Source organism: Amblyomma americanum, unplaced genomic scaffold (genome assembly GCF_052857255.1).
Source record: "Amblyomma americanum isolate KBUSLIRL-KWMA unplaced genomic scaffold, ASM5285725v1 scaffold_12, whole genome shotgun sequence".
Taxonomy (NCBI): Eukaryota; Metazoa; Arthropoda; class Arachnida; order Ixodida; family Ixodidae; genus Amblyomma; species Amblyomma americanum.
In genome coordinates, this window is record NW_027526484.1 from 523,722 (window position 1) to 536,414 (window position 12,693).

Below are 12,693 nucleotides of genomic sequence, written 5' to 3' on the forward strand. Positions count from 1 at the left end.
TAGAACTGAATGTTTACGAAATGCCTTCAAGCACTCCATGTTCCGATATGTTTTACCGACTCATAATGAGGGACATAATGCTGACAACATTCACCAGCGAAGATGTTCTTGAGCCATGCCATTGTGTCACCTCCATGAACAAGGCCAGTGAAATTGCTATCTCATTTTTCTTGAAATGCAAAGTGCAGTATAAACATTCCGAGTGTACGTTCATTATATGAATGAGCGTGTTCCATGAAGATAATCGCCAAGTAGCTTTGCTTACTATGCTAGAGCTATCCTTTGAAAGTTCAACTAAATTGCTGCTAACTTTTTATCAAATATTAATCGTTACCAACACGCCCAACTTGCAGTCCATCTTCTTTGTTTTCCATAAAAAAACTCTGCTTGAACGGTCAGTTCGCATTCATTGAAGGGCAAGTTTAGCTCGGGGCACCATATTGGCAACGAGTGTGATCTTTGCACCGGACAGAATTTCATGATTTCTTTCTTCCTAAATCAAAGCGCAAAACCACAGTTGTAGTTTGTGGAGAATGTTCTCGACAACAACCACCTTATGTTTTCTGAAATCACTGCGGGAGGCGTTTATACTTAAACAACCCTGCCTCGCATCGTCGTAGCCCTAGAAAAATCTATACAAATTGAAGATAAAGTTTTCTGTGAAACCTGGCTTACCCAGGAAAACAGGGAAAACACAGCAAGTTCACCGCATGCTTACCTTATATCGAAAGCACGGCCGGCAACACGAACAGGAGCAGGTCATTTTTATCACATTTCGCTTCATTACGCGGCTACTGCGACGAGGACTGGCCTTGCGTTGCTAACGGGTTGACTGCAGGACGCGACGAAAAAGCGTTTTCTCGACTTGGGACTCGTGCCTTATCCAGGGCGTTGTTCAGCATCATTGGCTGCCTCTTTCAGTTCTTCCCTCCCGTCAGAGCCCAGGACCCGCTTGCACGAAGCAAATTAGGCAGTCTAGTTATCAATTTAGCCTTATTCGCAATTTAGTCGACGGTGCTAGAATAGGTCTAAATATTCTGCTCGAACTGAAGAAACGAAAGGCGCATAACTGGCTCACTTTGCTGCTGGATGCCCCAATGGCGCTGTGAGAGAAATACATGAACTCAAGCTGGAAACAAGCTTTCAGCCGGTGTTCGTATATTCCTCTCACAGCGCTGTTGTGTTGTCCACAGGAAAAGTGAGCAAGTTATGCGTCTTCCCTTTTCTCAATTTCAGCAGAGGTTTTAGACTGCAAATAAGGTATCTCATCTTGTTCGTGGTCTAAACATTCTCTTGGTTTTGTAGGAAAGGAAAGAGGCACAGATAGCTTATTTTGTACGCGGACACTTGGACCACGCAGCAAGAAACAATATCGCCGGCTGGACCGCGTTCCCTGTGTGATGCTGTTTATTACACGACTTCAGTTGTGCCTCCTACTTATCGCACTCGGCTTGACGTCTCTTTACTGCTACCGCCGGCAAGATCGCGTTAAGTTTGTCGTGCTAAAGCATAACGCGGCTGCCGCTGTACCTCAACTTATTCTGCTTGGGAGGTGCTCTTCACTGCGACCACCGGCTAGACTGCGTTACGCGTGTGATGCTGATTCATTACAAGACTTCCGATGTACCTCCTAGCTTACTGTGCTTGGCTTGAAATCCTCTTTGTTGCTACCGCCTACTAGCTCGCGTAACGCGTGTGATGCTAATGCATTACGACTTTCGTTGTACATCTTAGCTTATTCTGCTTAACTTGCGGTCCTCCCCACTGCTACCGCCGACTTGATTGCGTTACGAGTGGGATGCTGATGAATTCCACGACTTCCGTTATACCTCATCAATTATTGTGCGTAGCTTGAGGTACTCTCCACTGCTACCACCGTCTAAATCGCGTTAAGTGTGTGATGCTGATGCACTACACAACTGCCGTTGGACCTCTTATTGTGCATGGCGTGAAGTCCTCACCACTGCTAACGCCGGTTAGATCGCGTTACGCGTGAAATGCTGATGCATTACACGACTTCCATTGTACCTTCTAAGTTACTGTGATTGGCTTGAGGACCTCTCCACTGCTACCTCCGAACAGATCGCGTTACGTGTGTGATACTGATGCATCACAAGACTTCCGTTGTACCTCTTAATTTATTGTGCTTTGCTTGAGGAACTCCCCACTGCTGCCACCGGCTAGATTGCGTCACGTGTGTGATGCTGATGCATTACACGACTTCCATTACACCTCTTAACTTACTGTGTTTGGCTTGAGATTCTCTTCACTGCGACAGCTTACTAGGTCGCTTTACGCGTGAACTGCTGATGCATTACACGACTTTCGTTGTACCTCTTAACTTACTGTGCTTGGTCTGAAGTCCTCTCCACTGCTACCGCCGAACATGCAGTGTTACGTGTGTGATGCTGATGCATTAAAAGACTTCCGTCGTACATCTTAGTTTATTTTGCTTAATTTGCGGTGCTCTCCACTGGTACCGCCGATTTTATCTCGTTGCGCGTGGGATTCTGATGCATTCCACGACTTCCGTTTTACCTCACAATTTATTGTGCGCGGTTTGAAGTACTCTCCATTGCTACCACCGTCAAGATCGCGTTAAGTGTGTGATGCGGATGCATTACACGACTGCCGTTGGATCTCTTATTGTGCTTGGCGTGAGGTCCTCACCACTGCTACAGCCTGTTAGTTCGCGTTACGCGTTAAATGCTGATGCATTACACGACTTCCATTGTACCTCTTAACTTACTGTGCTTCGCTTGAGATCCTCTTCATTGCTGCCGCCTACTAGGTCGTTTTACGCGTGTGATGCTGATGCGTTACAAGACTTCCGTTGTACCTCTTAACTTATTGTGGTTGGCATGAGGTCCTCTCCAGTGCTACCGCTGAACAGATCGCGTTACGTGTGTGATAATGATGCATTACACGACTTCCGTTATAACCCTTAACTTATTGTGCTTGTTTTGAGGTCCTCTCCACTGCTACCACCGAACAGATATTGTGCGCGGTTTGAGGAACTCCCCACTGCTGCCACCGGCTAGATTGCGTTACGTGTGTGATGCTGATGCATTACACGACTTCCATTACACCTCTTAACTTACTGTGTTTGGCTTGAGATTCTCTTCATTGCGACAGCTTACTAGGTCGCTTTACGCGTGAACTGCTGATGCATTACACGACTTTCGTTGTACCTCGTAACTTACTGTGCTTGGTCTGAGGTCCTCTCCACTGCTACCGCCGAACATGCAGTGTTACGTGTGTGATGCTGATGCATTAAAAGACTTCCGTTGTACATCTTAGTTTATTTTGCTTAATTTGCGGTGCTCTCCACTGGTACCGCCGATTTTATCTCGTTGCGCGTGGGATTCTGATGCATTCCACGACTTCCGTTTTACCTCACAATTTATTGTGCGCGGTTTGAGGTACTCTCCACTGCTACCACCGTCAAGATCGCGTTAAGTGTGTGATGCGGATGCATTACACGACTGCCGTTGGATCTCTTATTGTGCTTGGCGTGAGGTCCTCACCACTGCTACAGCCTGTTAGTTCGCGTTACGCGTTAAATGCTGATGCATTACACGACTTCCATTGTACCTCTTAACTTACTGTGCTTCGCTTGAGATCCTCTTCATTGCTGCCGCCTACTAGGTCGTTTTACGCGTGTGATGCTGATGCGTTACAAGACTTCCGTTGTACCTCTTAACTTATTGTGGTTGGCATGAGGTCCTCTCCAGTGCTACCGCTGAACAGATCGCGTTACGTGTGTGATAATGATGCATTACACGACTTCCGTTATAACTCTTAACTTATTGTGCTTAACTAGCGGTCCTCTCCACTGCTATCACCGGCTAGATCCCGTTACGCGTGTGATGCTGATGCATTGCAAGACTTCCCAAGCAGCACGCCAATAATGGACCGCCGATTGAAAAGAGTGGCGAAAATTGGCTCCGAAATTGGTGCTTCATTGTCATTTGGGCAAATTACTACATTTTCTAAGCATGGCCCATCGTTCTCGCCAGTAATGGGCCGATGTTCATCCACTCTGACTGCCAACAATGGGCCTGTGCACGGCCCATTTGCAGGAATGGTGGTTTTTCTGTTATTGGCATCGGGTGGATGCCTACAGGCATTTCCAACATGGCAAACCATTGTATTTCCCAACAACAACAGTGATGAATTATCGCATGCAATTTATAATAATAATAATTGGTTTTTGGGGAAAGGAAATGGCGCAGTATCGGTCTCATATATCGTTGGACACCTGAACCGCGCTGTAAGGGATGGGCTAAAGGAGGGAATGAAAGAAGAAAGGAAGAAGAGGTGCCGTAGTGGAGGGCTCCGAAATAATTTCTACCACCTGGGGATCTTTAACGTGCACTGACATCGCACAGCACACGGGCGCTTTAGCGTTTTTCCTCCATAAAAACGCAGCCACCGCGGTCGGGTTCGAACGCGGGAACTCCGGATCAGTAGTCGAGCGCCCTAACCACTGAGCCACCGCGGCGGGTGCAATTTGAGGTCCCGTTCATGTTTTTTGATAACGTGGGACCTTTTTTACTGTTATGTGAGATTTGTTGTAAGTCATGCGACATTCAAATTATATGGAAGCTGACTTGATGAAGTGTATGACTTGAAAATAATTAAGTGATTCAAACAATTCTACCAGACACATTTTATTGAAGCACCATTTATTATCAAGTTTTCTACCGTTCTGAGTATTCCGCTCGGGCTACGCAGCTTGGCAAGCTGACGTGGCACGGCTAAGACACCCACAAAGTCATTTGTGGGGCTGTCCTCAAGTGAATTCACGAGTCGTATCGGAACTACTCATGACACTTGTAGTGAAAGAGATATTTTCCAGACCCTTGAAGCAAATTCCTCGACCAGCTTTTGCACGATGACCTCGCAATACGTCGAAGCTGTAAAGAGATACACATTGCGGCTATCAGCATAAGTATGACCGTAGCAGGAAAAGCCAAAAATTATTAACTTTGTGGCGCACAGTGCGCGAGATGATACTCGCAAAACATTTCTATAGAATTATTTGCAAATGATGCTAAGAACTATTGCCACATTAATTGCAAAATGTATATTCGAATTCATCATGCTTGCCATGCAGTGAATGACCGATTTCTAGTCTTAATGCGCCGTTTCACAACCCGAAATAAATATAATATTATTCACAAAGTAGTTAAATTTAGCACTGAATACAAATTAACGTAAAGTTAGTTTTATTATCATATTTACATATCTTTGAATAACGAGCCGTTTTTTGTTTTATACGAGTAGTGTTGTGCCACAGGTGGTAGCATGTCCCCTCAAATAACGTCAAAATAGCTTTTAACGAAGGTTTTTTCTATATGGACTAAATTATTCCATGCAAAGACGGCTTGCATAGATTAGCGAAATGCGCTGAATGCCGAGGACTGAGGGCATTCTTCTTTTGAAAAAAAAAATAAGCAGTTTACGTCGCTTTTCGTGCATTTGACATGGGAGACGGAACTCTTACTTCAAAATTACACAAAACTCCTATGAGAGTCCATGGGAGTTTAATTCAGAGGCAACGTGGGCAAAATCAACTGGAACCAGGAATTCAGTATTTTCTGGTACACCTCCAAGTGGGCAATAGAAAGAGAAACAGTGTCGAGCTGTTACACATTTTCTGACTGGCCTGCTGCAGTGAAAGAAGGAGCATGTCTGACTCCCATCTTCACAAACGATAGACAACCAACGTCTTCACGAACACAGCCTGTGTCGGGCCACAATGACACCCCACCCCGCTGGTTGAAGAGGTGCTCTAAGTTCGGTCAATGCATTCCATGAAAGATGAAAAATAGTTCTCACCACTGAGGTTGCATTCTTTTGCGCACGTCAAGCTAAAAATTTCGCAATAAAAGTTGTCGCTCACAAGTCGTTCTTGCGCTTAGGCGCTTTCACTTTCCTGCAAGAAAAAAAAACTCGCATACACAAAGCAGCAATTACACCCAGAAACAGTCATTTGTGAACGCATTTAACGATGAAAGGAAAGGTGGTACTTACAAATAGGATCTTGCAGGCCAGGCTACTTAATTATGTCGGAGTTGTCGTAACGCGCCAGGTGAGGATTTTCGCTTGCGCAGAGTACGAACGGCGTCAACTCGAGTGTACTGCACATGCTTTCCGGCGCACTTGTTGTGTGGTTATTCGCCACCGTGCCAGCCACAGGCCAAGCACGTCTAGTCGAAGCTGCCGCATTGCAATGGATCGCGCTACACCAGGGAGACGAGGAGACAACTAGGGGATAGGCTCATTCTCTGTGTCTTTGTAGAGGGGGAGAAGAGCGTGAGAATTTTGTTGTAGCCAGAGAAACGGCAGCTGAAAGTGACGAGAGGAAAATCCAGAGATGGTGAATGCGCGCTGCCGCTTGTAGCTGGGCGCGAGGAGAAAACAGGTTATGCGTACAAAAAATCACAAAGAAAAACAGCGCTTTGCTTTTGCGCGGGAGGGACCAGCCCTCTTCCAAGAAAACGGCTCGGTCGGCAAAAAGGCGACTGTATGAGACTTGAAGGAATGGGGAGGGGGCGAAACGAGCGGCAGGATTTCTGAACGTTTGGGGGATGCGTCATAGGAAGATGACAAGACGATGAGAGGGAAGTAAAGGACGACGCGAAGGTGTCAGGCTGCTGCCTCAGTGCAAAAGGAAATTCAAGAACCAAGAACGAGCCTCATGTTCGGCGCCGGAAACTTTTGAGGCAAAAACTTAGAGCTCCGTAATCGATTTCACCAAAAAAGGCCCAAATACTAGCGTAATGTTTGCGCTCGTGTGCTGTAGCCTCTTTGGTTCAAGATGAGATAAAAGTACTGCAAACGAAATACAAAAATGTGAAACAATAACTGAAAATACATGCGCATGATGTGTTCTTCGAGCGTTTCAAGTGTGACACATGAGGCAAGCAAAGTAGGATAAGACACGCCCAAGCAACACAGAAAGGTAGAAAGGTAGGCCTAAGGAATGGCCATGGGGCCTGCCAACGCGTGTTTGAGGTAGCAAAGGAAAAGCAAAGAGAAATAAGTGCAATTGCGACTGGTAACAACTTCCAATGCTCTTTTTAAATGAAGGCGATGTTTATAAGCAAAAACGTACGCAACAGCCATAGGTGCAAAAAGTCAAAAGCACAGTAAAATGACCAAAACAATTTACAACCATACAAAAGCTACGCACGTTAGCTTCACGGCTTCAGAAGGTAATGCGTTTTCTATTTTTGCTTTAAATCTAAGCTACACCTATTTTCTTTCTCGTCACCTGTCTCTTCACGCAGTTTATGTGCAGCAAGTGATCACGTCCGCGGTCGTTCATTTGCGATAAAACCTCAATCACACCATATATCGGTCGAAAAAGGTGTTTCACATTATATTAAAAGAATATTAAAAATTGAGTAGCTAGGTAAAACGAACGACGCAATTTTTTTTCGTCGTGTGGCACTCATCACAGAACTTTTTATATTCCACTTAAATAATTAGCTAAGAATATGAAAAACTTAATATTCACTTAAGGGAGAGGTGCGTTTCACTAAGTTGTAGAGGGGGTCACAAAAGAACCGATCCGGTTTTTTGTAGCAAGGTATCTTCGACGTGGTCTTTTTTTCTCTAATTTAAAGAATGCCCCCAAATATTAAAGAAAATACGTGATTACCCACTCGGGCTAGCCTATTGTAGAACTGCTCAAGCGCGTTCTGAATGAACGATGCGTGCGCGCTCAACGCCGCTGCTCTCAGCAGTCTTGAAAGTGCGTTAGCACATTCTTCACTTATCGCGTGATCTGCGATAAGTGATATGCGAGGTTCTTTAACGTGCGCTGACATCGGACAGTACACGTACAGGCCTCTATAGCATTTCGCCTCCGTCGAAATGCAACTGCGGCGGCCGGCATCTAACCTGAACCTTTCGTGTCAGCAGGCGAGCGCCATAAACTCATCGCGACGACCACATCTCCATTTAATCCCTCTCGACAGGGTACAGGCAATAGAATATGAGATGAATAAATTGGTGCGTCATAACACTTTTCTTAGAACAGCGTGACCAAATTTGTATCGGGGCAACAAAATTCATTCGGTGGTCCATTGTAGCATGCTTTTAAAATTGGCGAGGCCTACGTGGGATGAACAAAGGTCAACTTGGGCCAATGTAGCCACATTTTAAAGTCGGCCAGGCTTACGTTGCATGAAGAAAGGTCAACTTGGGCCAATGAAGCCAGTTTTTGAAGCAGGCCAGGCCTGCGTTGGATGAAGAGAGGCTAACTTGGGCCAACGTAGCCAGATTTTAAAGTCAGCCAGGATTACGTTGGATGAACAGAGGTCAACTTGGGCCAACGTAGCCAGATTTTAAAGTCGGCGAGGCCTAAGTTGGAAGAACAGAGGTCAATTTGGGGCAACATAACCAGATTTTAAATTCGGCTAGGCATACGTTGGGAAGACAAAGGAGAACGTGGACCAATGTGGCCAGTTTCTGAAGTCAGCTGGGCCTACATTTGGAAAACGAAGGAGAACGAGGGCTAATGTAGATAACCTTCTTTTATGGCCTCGCCATTCCTGGGCGAATGTGGGGAATCATGGACCTATGTAGGGCCGTTCTGAGCCAGTGACTTCCCAATATTGGACGACTGTTCTGTGCTGCCTGGGTTCCGTTGTACCTCCTTACTTACTGTGCTTGGCTTGAGGTCCTTTCCACTGTAACCGCCCAACAGACCGCGTTACGTGTGTGATACTGATGCATTACACAACATTCGTTGTACCTCTTCACTTATTGTGCTTGGCTCGAGGTCCTCTCCACTGCTACCACCGACTACATCACATTATGTGTGTGATATTGATGCATTACTCAACTTCCGTTGTACCTCCGAACTTACTGTGCTTGGCTTGAGGTCCTCTTCATTGCTACCACCTACTAGGTCGCGTAACGCGTGTGATACTGATGCCTTACACGACTGCTGTTGTACCTCTTAATATATTGTGCTTGTCTTGAGGCCCTCTCCACTGCTACCGCCGACTAGATCGCGTTACGATTGAAATGCTGATGCATTACAAGACTTTCATTGTACCTCTTAACTTACTGTGCTTGGCTTGAGATCCTCTTCATTGCTACCACCTACTAGGTTGCGTTACCTGTGTGAAGCTGATGCGTTACAAGACTTCGGTTGTACCTCCTAGCTCACTGTGCTTGGCTTGAGGTCATCTCCAATTTTACCGACGACCATATCGCATTACAATGTGACATTGATGCATTAAAAAACTTCCGTTGTACCTCCTAACTTACTGTGCTTGGTTTGAGGTCCTCTCCACTACTACCGTCGACAAGGTCGCGTCACGCGTGAAATGCTGATTCATTACACGACTTACATTGTACCCCGTAACTTACTGTGCTTGGCTTAAGATCCTCTTCATTGCTACCGCCTACTAGGTTACGTAACGCGTGTGACACTGATCCATACACGACTTCCGTTCTACTTCGATCTTAACTTATTGTGCTTGGCTTGAGGCCTTCTCCACTGCTACCGCGGACTACATCGCATTATGTGTGTGATATTGATGCATTACACAACTTCCGTTGTACCTCCGAACTTACTGTGCTTGGCTTGACGTCCTCTCCACTACTGCCGCCGACTAGATCGCTTACACGTCAAATGCTGATGCATAACACGACTTGCATTGTCCCCTTAACTTACTGTGCTTGGCTTGAGATCCTCCTCATGGCTACCGCCTACTAGACTGTGTTACGCGTGTGACATTGATGCATTACACGACTTCCGTTTTACCTCTTAACTTATTGTGCTTGGCTTGAGGTCCTCTCCACTGCTACCGCCGACTACATCGCATTATGTGTTTGTTGCTGATGCATTACACTTCTGTTGAACCTCTTAACTTATTCTGCTTAACTTGCGGTCCTCTCCAATGTTACCGCCGACTTGATCGCGTTACGCGTGTAATGCTGATGCATTATGCGACTTCCATTGTACCTCTTAACTTACTGTGCTTGGCTTGAGATCACTTTCTTTGCTAACGCCTACTAGGTCGCGTTACGCGTGTGATGCTGATTCATTACAAGACTTCCTTTGTACCTCCTACTTTGCAGTGCTGGGCGTGAGCACCTCTTCATTGCTACCGCCGAACAGACCGCGTTACGTGTGGGATATTGATGTATTACACGAGTTCCGATGCGCCTCGTAACTTATTGTGCTTGTCTTGAGGTCCTCTCCACTGCTACCACCGACTAGATCGCGTTACGCGTGAAATGCTGATGCATGACACGACTTCCATTGTAAATCTTAACTTATTGTGCTTAACGTGGGGTCTCCTTCCCTGCTACCGCCGACTACATCGCATTATGTATGTGATATTGATTCAATACGCAACTTCCGCTGTAACTCCTAAACTGTGCTTGGCTTGAGGTCCTCTCCACTACAACCGCCGACTAGATCGCGTTAAGCATGAAGCGGTGATGCATTACACGGCTTCCATTGTACCTCTTAACTTACTGTGATTCGCTTGAGATCCTATTCATTGCTGTCGCCTACTATGTCACGTTACGCGTGCGATATTGATGCATTACACGACTTCTGTTGTACTTAACATATTGTGCTTGGCTCGATGTCCTCTCTACTGCTACCGCTGACTGCATCGCATTATGTGTGTGATATTGATGCACTACACAACTTCCGTTGTACCTCGTAACTTACTGTGGTTGGCTTGATGTCCTCTCCACTGCCACCGCCGACTAGATAGCGTTAAGCGAGAAATTCTGATGCATTACACGACTTTCATTGTGTCTTTTAACTTACTGTGCTTGGCTTGAGATCCTCTTCATTGCTATCGCATACTAGATCGCGTTACACGTGTGGTACTGATGCATTACACCACTTCCGTTGTGCCTCTTGACTTATTGTGCTTGTCTTGAGGTCCTCTCCACTTCTACCGCCGACTAGATTGTGTTACGCGTGAAATGGTGATGCATTACACGACTTACATTGTACCTCTTAACTTACTGTGCTTCGCTTGAGATCCTCTTCATTGCTGTCGCCTACTAGGTCACGTTGCGCGTGTGATACTGATGCATTACATGACTTCTGTTGTACCTCCTTACATATTGTGCTCCGCTTGAGGTCCTGTCTACTGTTACCGCTGAATACATCGCATTATGTGTGTGATATTGATGCATTACACAACTTCCGTTGTACCTCGTAACTTACTGTGGTTGGCTTGATGTCCTCTCCACTGCCACCGCCGACTAGATAGCGTTAAGCGAGAAATTCTGATGCATTACACGACTTTCATTGTGTCTTTTAACTTACTGTGCTTGGCTTGAGATCCTCTTCATTGCTATCGCATACTAGATCGCGTTACACGTGTGGTACTGATGCATTACACTACTTCCGTTGTGCCTCTTGACTTATTGTGCTTGTCTTGAGGTTCTCTCCACTGCTACTGCCGTCTGCATCGCATTGTGTGTGTGATATTGACGCATTACACAACTTCCGCTGTACCTCGTAACTAACTGTGCTTGGCTTGAGATCCTCTTTATTGCTACCGCCTATTAGGTCACGTCACGCTTGTGATACTGATGCATTACAAGACTTCCGTTGTACCTCCTAACTTATTGTCCTTGGCTTGAAGTCCTCTCCACTGCTACTACCGACTACGCCGAGTTATATGTGTGATATTTATGCATTACAGAACTTCCGTTGTACCTGTTAACATAATGTGCTTGGCTTGACGTCCTCTCCCCTCCTGCTACAAAGCGTTACCTATGTGTTGCTGATGCATTACAGGACTTCTGTTGTACCTCTTAACTAATTCTGCTTAACTTCTGATCCTCTCCAGTGCTCCACCGACTAGATCTTGTTACGCGTGTAATTATGATGCATTACACGACTTCTATTGTACCTGTTAATTTACTGTGCTTTGCTTTAGATCCTCTTTATTGGTACCCCCTACTAGGTCGCGTTACGCGTGGGATGCTAGAGCATTACAAGACTTCCGTTGTACTTCCTAACTTACTGTGATTGGCTTGAGGACCTCAATTAACTAATTCTGCTTAACTTGCATCCTCTCTAATGCTACCGCGGACTTGATATCTTTAAGCGTGGGATGCTGATGCGTTACACGACTTCTGTTGCACCGCTTAACTTACTGCGCTTGGCTTGAGATCCTCGTAATTGCTACCGCCTACTAGGTCGTGTTGCGCGTGTGATGCTGAAGCATTACAAGACTTCCATTGTACCCCTTAACATATTGTGGTTGTCTTGAGGACTTCTCCACTGCTGTCGCCTAAGAGATTGCGTAGCGTGTGTGATACTGATGCATTGCACGGTTTCCGTTGTACCTCTTATCTTGGTGTGCTTGGATTTAGGGCTTCTCCACTGCTACCACCGACATTATCGCGTTACGTGTGTGATGCTGATGTATTACAAATCTTCCGTTGTACCACTTAAGTAATTCGGCTTAAGATGAGGTCGTCTCCAGTGCTAGAGCCGACTTGATCGCGTTACGCTTAGGATGCTGATGCATTACACGGCTTCTGCTGCGCCTCTTAATTTATCGTGCTTGGCTTGAGGTACTCTCCACTGCCACCACCGGCTGGATCACGTTAAGTGTGTGGTGCTGATACATTACAACACCGCCATTGGACCTCTTATTGTGCGTGGCGTGAGCTCCTCGCGAC

The 12,693-nt window shown here is 45.9% G+C and overlaps 1 protein-coding gene across 1 annotated transcript in view; it reads left to right on the forward strand.

The window, feature by feature from the left end:
• The window catches only part of LOC144111902 (nose resistant to fluoxetine protein 6-like), a 122,489-nt gene that overhangs the window by 87,905 nt on the left and 21,891 nt on the right, over window positions 1-12,693 (forward strand). The window lies entirely within an intron of this gene.